General features: G+C 37.4%; 1 long non-coding RNA gene across 1 annotated transcript; it reads left to right on the top strand.

The window, feature by feature from the left end:
• The first annotated feature begins 5,548 nt into the window (after nt 1-5,548).
• Nucleotides 5,549-6,379, top strand: LOC113467350. The gene is made up of 3 exons (XR_003391455.1): nt 5,549-6,045; nt 6,138-6,197; nt 6,280-6,379. It is a non-coding gene; the product is annotated as an uncharacterized LOC113467350 (long non-coding RNA).
• Nucleotides 6,380-8,555: the final 2,176 nt, after the last annotated feature.

Raw genomic sequence — 8,555 nt, 5'->3', positions numbered from 1 at the left:
TAAATCGATTTATCTCGGGATCTAGAAGTCGTGGAAGAAAAAGAAAAGTTCCGGAATCCCTCATTTTCCCAGCTTTTTGACTTTGAAACATCACCCAAGTAAGCGCAACTGTTCTATTCTCTCCTTGATTTGAAGATGTTTTCTTTTGGTTTCAGGCGCAGGTGATGTGTACATCAAGTTTAACGCTAAACCTAAGAAAGTATCTTGGGATATGTGTTCGTCCAATACAACACCTTCATCTAGTTTACGAGGTAAGATTTGGGTAGCCAGCCTAGTTAGCTTGGAGGGTAGCGCGTCTGCCTTGTAAGCGCTAGGCCGCGGGTTCGATTCCCGCCCCGGGGCAGATTTTATCCTCAACCGATAAGGTTCATTCTTGGAAGAGCGGCCCTTCTCCTATCCTGTCTTCCTTCTATTTTCACTTCAGGGACGATAAGACCTCTGTTGTTACAGTCCCCTCTATTAAACCTCTGAAAAAAAAAAAAAAAAAAATTGTTAAAAACTTGATCTAGGTACTTTTGTGTCTTTTAAGGCCCGTTCCCACTTGTGACACTTGTCGTTCGAAGAAAAAAATCGTATCGTGCCTAATTGGGAACACTGTAATTTAACAAGCTGGGCCCGTCCGTCCGGGAATTTTTTAGCCCGTAGTTTATTCGATCGTGGTTAAAGAATACCTATGTACCTACTTAATTTGTTTAATATTCAGTTTATTATTATTTTTGATTTGATTTTTCGATTTTACTTTCATGTAATGATTTTAAATCAAGACTAGAGCCCGTTCTCCCTTTATTTCCAATATAGTGTGCAAGTCACCCATCCATTTATTGGCCTTCCTTGGCGTAGCTTAACATAGGTGACGCTAAAACCGGTCTTAAATGATTGACTGAAGTGTTATCTAAAACTTTCTCGCTTTGAGTTCATAGGTCGTCGCGACAAATTTCGAGATCAGAGCTCATTTGTGTGAGAAAATGTGAAAAAAATCCCCCAAAAACCAGTTTTTTTTTTTGGTTTTTTGGCTTTTTGCAAATTTTCGTGTTCCTGGTAAAAAGACCTTTAATTTGATATATGTATAGGTCGACTAGGTTTGGATAAGTCCTTCTATGGGGACAGACTGACTGACAGACAGACAGACAGACAGACCGACACCGAAGCGAATACAATAGTCCGTCCCTTATACCTTTTTTATTACTATTGTAATAATAAAGGAAGGACGGACTAAAAATCCAAGAGGCAGAAAATTCGCTGGGAAGAAAAGAAAGGATGAGGAGTCACCACTCTGGAGAGGAGAAGAGTATTTTGTTCTTTCGAAAAAATCTTTTGACAAAGTACATAGAGGAAGGATGCTTCAGTCTTCAAAATATGTATAAAAGGAAAATCTTGCTGAAACATGTAGGTTTACTATGAGATGGAGAAAGAAGGCAGGGAGGTTTCCTCGTAGGCTAGAAAGTGAACATTCATTTTATTATTTCCACTCCGCGGAGTGAGCAGTTTATTCTTCTTTCTCATGATGCTCAATGACCGATTTCGGCGAATGATCTTTTTCATAAATCCACTTCGTGAACTGAGCTATTTACAGTTGCTCAATTGCCAAATTTCCGTTATTGAGCAGTTTGAATTTTTTACTCCGTGGAGTGAGCGGTTTTTTCGCTCATTGAGCGAATCCGGGGATAGAGCCCAAGGATGTCGCTTATCTTTTATCCATATTTTAATTAAATGCTTCAATCTCAATGTATTATTTTCATTTTTTATCTCAGGAGGTAATTCATTCATTTGTCTCTTTGTTGCGTGTCTGGAATCTTCCTTGTTTTGAGAAGTTGTCTTCTATTGTCCAAGTCATGTAACAAGTCAGTCGGAGAAAAAATGTGCCATTCCCAATTTCTGTAGGTAGCCTTGAGTTCCAAATTCTGTACCTTTAAGCTTGCTCCGAGGTTATCTGAATGTAAAATAAGTGATTTCCTCTGAAACAATAGCAAATATTTAAGTTGTCTAGTGTTTCTGGACAGGTCTCTGTCTCTGTAATTATTATTATTATTATTATTCACCGAATGTACGTTGTGACTTTGGAAATTTGATATAAGGCAGTAGGTACTCCTTATTCCATCCTTTCCTTGTCTGCTTGCTTGTATTATCCTTTTAGCGAGGTGGCAGCCTTTCACAAGAGAACCTTTTTTTTTCTCCGTCCCATATGTGTACAATGAGAAATCCTCGTCATTGTGTTCTTTGTATCAAGCACTCCTCTATCGTCGCCTTTATAAGCTCTACTTGGGTAAACATGAAGTGAAAATTGAAAATGGCTCTCTACTACATAATAGAAATGCGAGTGCTGTGCTGGAGCTTTTTTTTTAGGAAAAACGTTTTGACATTTTTTTAATTCCTTGTTTATGAATGTATAATATACTGGGAATAACAATGGCGTTGATAGTGTCAAGGTCAGATTAAATGGGATATCCTCAAGTATGTGCACCTGTACTGGATAACATATAATTGAATAGAATGGAAAAAGTTCCTGGCCGTCCGCTTGAAACCCAATTATTTTCTACGGAATATGTTGTAGAAAATAAGTAAATAACATGATTAGCATATTGGAACATTTTTCCCCCTCTGAAAAGGATAAAAGGCTGATATAAGGCACTCAAAGATGCATACCAAGCCAATAATAAAAGGTAACAAGCAGGGTCCGTCCCTCCGGGAATTTTTAAGCCCGTATAGTGATTAGAGAAAATCAGTACCTATGTACCTACCTAATTTGTTTAATATTCAGTTTATTATAATTATTCTTGATTTGATTTTTTGATTTTACTTTCATGTAATGATTTAAAATAAAAATCAAGACTAGAGCCCGTTCTCACTTTATTCCCAATATAGTGTTCAAGTCACCCATCCAATTATTGGCCTTGCTCGGCGTAGCTTAACATTGGTGACGCTAAAACCGGTCTTAAAATAACGACTGAAGTGTTATCTAAAACTTTCTCGCTTTGAGTTCATAGGTCGTCGCGACAAATTTCAAGATCAGAGCTCATTTGTGTGAGAAAATGTGAAAAAAATCCCCCAAAAACCAGTTTTCTCGGTTTTTTGGCTTTATGGTTTTTAGGACAAAATTTGCACCACCATTTTCGTGTTCCTGGTAAAAAGACCTTATTTATTGGCCTTTCTCGGCGTAGCTTAACATAGGTGACGCTAAAATCGGTCTTAAATGATCGACTGAAGTGTTATCTGAAACTTTCTCGCTTTGAGTTCATAGGTCGTCGCGACAAATTTCAAGATCAGAGCTCATTTGTGTGAGAAAATGTGAAAAAAATCCCCCAAAAACCAGTTTTTTTTTTTGGTTTTTTGGCTTTTTGCAAATTTTCGTGTTCCTGGTAAAAAGACCTTTAATTTGATATATGTATAGGTCGACTAGGTTTGGATAAGTCCTTCTATGGGGACAGACTGACTGACAGACAGACAGACAGACAGACCGACACCGAAGCGAATACAATAGTCCGTCCCTTATACCTTTTTTATTACTATTGTAATAATAAAGGAAGGACGGACTAAAAATCCAAGAGGCAGAAAATTCGCTGGGAAGAAAAGAAAGGATGAGGAGTCACCACTCTGGAGAGGAGAAGAGTATTTTGTTCTTTCGAAAAAATCTTTTGACAAAGTACATAGAGGAAGGATGCTTCAGTCTTCAAAATATGTATAAAAGGAAAATCTTGCTGAAACATGTAGGTTTACTATGAGATGGAGAAAGAAGGCAGGGAGGTTTCCTCGTAGGCTAGAAAGTGAACATTCATTTTATTATTTCCACTCCGCGGAGTGAGCAGTTTATTCTTCTTTCTCATGATGCTCAATGACCGATTTCGGCGAATGATCTTTTTCATAAATCCACTTCGTGAACTGAGCTATTTACAGTTGCTCAATTGCCAAATTTCCGTTATTGAGCAGTTTGAATTTTTTACTCCGTGGAGTGAGCGGTTTTTTCGCTCATTGAGCGAATCCGGGGATAGAGCCCAAGATACATACTCAGAACTGAAAGGATCAGCAAGGTTGGATTCTGTTGGAAGAAAATCTATACCTTTATAGTTGCAGTAAGCTGCTCAGGACTTACGACCTACATTAGTTGCTGATTTAAACCTCAGTGTGAAAGTAACCAAAAGAGAACTCAACCCCATATGATCTAGAAATTTAGAACCCATAAAACATGACTGCTAAGTACTCCACTTGGTATTCTTCTTCATGTTCTTTCAATTCTGATGGTATTTTTCATTGAGAAAATAATGAAAACCAGAATTCATCAATTCAATCGAGATCGAAAGAAATTTTTACACTCGCATATGAATTGAAATAAAAAGTTGTTTAATTAGCGGTGTACATGAAACTGTGTTGTGAGCATTGAGGCCATGTTATATGAGATATGGATGTGTGGTGTGTACTGTGTGTATCAGTAAGGCTTATACACTTGGAGTCTAAGATTCGGAAGCTTCTGCTTTGGAAGAAATCGAAGATCTTTGTATTGTACTGGTACCCAAGAAATCATGGTTGTTGGAATCTTGAATCACCCTGTAGCACTTGAAGCAAAGAGGGGTCTCTACCAAAATATCCCAAAATGACAATACACTTGACTCTCCTTTTCCATTCCAAATATACCCAATTTGAATAACAAAACTGGAATTTGCGATAACCTTTTTTGAACTTGACCCAACAATGTTCAACTCAATATTCCTTGCATAAACAAGGTTATAATTATTTTTGAATGAGTGATATTTCATGTTGTTCTCTTTTTGCAGTCTGTTCAAATGGGTGGAAGCAAATAGAAATTATTGATGATAATCTAATTGGAAAAACCTGTAACAGAAATAGCCCATTCATAAACAGACTTGGGTTTAAAGGTTGATACAATGGGTTCCTTGCTTCCTTGTATCCAAGCTTACCAGAATAGTAGCTAATTTAATTACTTTTGTAGCTTCTAGATTTAGTGTGGATTGTGTTTGTAATGGTGAAGTAATCATGTACACAGCTCATTTTTTTTAAGTTAGTTGTCGGCATCAGCATTATCACGGATAGTTGGATACAGAGTTTCTGAAAAGGACTGATTTCATCGTGTATAAAGCTAATGAAATTCAAATTTCGACAAAATTCCCTTGCCACTCACAAATGCACTTTCCCAAGGAAAAAGTCAGTACATCTTAGCAACCTCGGTTCGGAGAAGGAGTACATCCCTACAAAAATGTTGTAATATGTCCTTAACAACTAAATTTCAGAGCACAAAAGCACAAGTTAAAACGAAAAGTGTTTGCAAATATTTCAACGGGGTACTTTCTGGTGTTCTCGTGTTGATCCAGCACCTAAATGGGAAGTATTGTGTCTATTCTCGCCCATCTGATGAGAGGCATACTACGGTTGAAACGAAAAGTGTTTGCAAATATTTCAACGGGGTACTTTCTGGTGTTCTCGTGTTGATCCAGCACCTAAATGGGAAGTATTGTGTCTGTTCTCGCCCATCTGATGAGAGGCATACTACGGTATGGGCATGCTACGACACAGACCACATGCGTCTAATGTAGCAATTGTTTCATTGCTAAGAAATAAAAACGGCTGTTTAAAAACTCATCTTTAAAAAATTAAAAAAAAAAAATCACCACCCGGTATGTATATGATGTGTGGTAAGTGAAGAAAATATTGATGGGATGGTTCAGTAATTAATACTTATGTTTCCACTGCAATTCTATACGAATGTGCGTTGCTGATATGTTTGTGTATATGAATCGCTTCTGATGGAATTCAGTGGGTTATATTAGGGCGCATTCGTGCAGTGAAGAATCAGATCCAGTGATTTAGAATGAAAGGAGAGATAAAAAAAAGGAATTTTAACTGTGTTAAGCGTAAATGCTTGTCACAAATTATATCGTTCCTCGCTAAATACACTACGCTAAATTTTATGACTTGACTTTGACTCGAACCAACAACCTCCAGATCCAGAGTCTACTGTGCTAACCACCACACTACTGAAATTAGTTGAAAGAAGAGATAACACCTCCATCATATAACTTCGTGTCTTGATGGATAGTCTACTGTGCTAACCACCACACTACTGAAATTAGTTGAAAGAAGAGATAACACCTCCATCATATAACTTCGTGTCTTGATGGATATACGAGTAGGTGCAAGTTTACCTCATAGTATGTCAGAATGCTATTCAGCTATTTCCCATTGCTCAGGTCAGCAGTCAAAGTCCACATCTGTCCATCATGGAGGCCGCGCAGCATTTTCGTTTGGTCAGTTGTATATTAAATGCATGAGGTCAGCAGTCAAAGTCCACATCTGTCCATCATGGAGGCCGCGCAGCATTTTCGTTTGGTCAGTTGTATATTAAATGCATGAAAAAAACAAGCGGGGCCCGTCCCTCCGGGAATTTTTTGATCTTGGTTAAAGAAAATCAGTATTCATGTAGGTACCTACCTATTTTATTTAATATTCAGTTTATTATTATTCTTGATTTGATTTTTTGATTTTACTTTCATGTAATGATTTAAAATCAAGACTAGAGCCCGTTCTCCCTTTATTCCCAATATAATGTTTAAGTCACCCATCCATTTATTGGCCTTCCTCGGCGTAGCTTAACATAGGTAACGCTAAAACCGGTCTTAAATTAACGACTGAAGTGTAATCTAAAACTTTCTCGCTTTGAGTTCATAGGTCCGTGCGACAAATTTCGAGAAGAGCTCATTTGTGTGAGAAAATGTGAAAAAAATCCCCCAAAAATCAGTTTTTTTGGTTTTTTGGCTTTATGGTTTTCACATATGTGTACAATGAGAAATCCTCGTCATTGTGTTCTTTGTATCAAGCACTCCTCTATCGTCGCCTTTATAAGCTCTACTTGAGTAAACATGAAGTGAAAATTGAAAATGGCTCTCTACTACATAATAGAAATGCGAGTGCTGTGCTGGAGCTTTTTTTTTTAGGAAAAACGTTTTGACATTTTTTTAATTCCTTGTTTATAAATGTATAATATACTGGGAATAACAATGGCGTTGATAGTGTCAAGGTCAGATTAAATAGGATATCCTCAAGTATGTGCACCTGTACTGGATAATCCTGGTAAAAAGACCTTTAATTTGATATATAGGTCGACCAGGTTTGGATAAGTCCTTCTATGGGAACAGACAGACAGACTGACTGACACACAGACGACACCGCGAAGCGAATACAATAGTCCGTCCCTTATACCTTTTTATTACTGTTGTAATAATAAAGGAAGGACGGACTAAAAAGCGGTCAAAATAATGACCGAAGGATTAAAATTTGATTTGGTTATTATCTGAACGCTCTAAGATGCGGGGTAACTACGACCACCCACCTAAGGGCTGATTGGCCGTCCGCTTGAAACCCAATTATTTTCTACGGAATATGTTGTAGAAAATAAGTAAATAACATGATTAGCATATTGGAACATTTTTCCCCCTCTGAAAAGGATAAAAGGCTGATATAAGGCACTCAAAGATGCATACCAAGCCAATAATAAAATGGCCGTCCGCTTGAAACCCAATTATTTTCTACGGAATATGTTGTAGAAAATAAGTAAATAACATGATTAGCATATTGGAACATAAGGGCTGATTCGTTACACAGTGTGATCAAAAACACCTCTAGATCGATTCCACCCTGTGAATTTCATTCAGATTTCAGATGAATTCACTTTGAACTGACACGAGGCATATAGGCAGAGTAATCCGGACGAAATCGAATCAAATCTAAGAACACTGAACATTATTTATGGTTATTACTAATTAATGTAATGATGGGTGGACGGGTGCATTTCATCAGAAATCACTTCTATGAACAACTCGACAATTATTTATCGGGAGCCATGTCTAGTGATGTCTGCTTCTGACTGTTCTATTAGTTCCTTCTCCTGTGTTATCTACTTTAAAGGTTTTGAAAGAATTGTTAATTGTTCCAATGTTCCATGGTTGAGGAATGTTCTTGTGTTATGCAAGACCAGCTGTGTGTCCCCAGTTTTTAGTGATCATCAGAGCATTATCAATTTATCACACCATTAGGAATCAAAGTAGATATTGAAATATCCCATGTGGGTAATTGATTCTTGAGCATCTTCTTTTATTGCCTTTATTCAAATTCTTTGTGTTGCGACTACTGTGACTATGACGATAACCTATGCCCTTTGCTCTGATTAGTTCTTTGTTGCCTTTACTTTCGGTAGGTGCTCAGCGAATACAATAGTCCGTCCCTTATACCTTTTTATTACTGTTGTAATAATAAAGGAAGGACGGACTAAAAAGCGGTCAAAATAATGATCGAAGGATTAAAATTTGATTTGGTTATTATCTGAACGCTCTAAGATGCGGGGTAACAACGACCACCCACCTAAGGGCTGATTCGTTAGTCTCTTTGTCCAAACCTCAATAAGCAGTCCCAACCGGTAAATCTAAACCAATTCGATGCCCCTCAGTAAAAGGACACTCCTCAAGGTTTCTGAATAGGTATTTTAGGAAATACAAAAGAATTTATTTTTCTTACTGCAACGATTTGCATAAATTATCCCGTATAAGCTTTTC

Source organism: Diaphorina citri, unplaced genomic scaffold (genome assembly GCF_000475195.1).
Source record: "Diaphorina citri unplaced genomic scaffold, Diaci psyllid genome assembly version 1.1 scaffold458, whole genome shotgun sequence".
NCBI classification, from domain to species: Eukaryota; Metazoa; Arthropoda; class Insecta; order Hemiptera; family Psyllidae; genus Diaphorina; species Diaphorina citri.
This window is presented reverse-complemented; position numbering and strand designations above follow the sequence as displayed.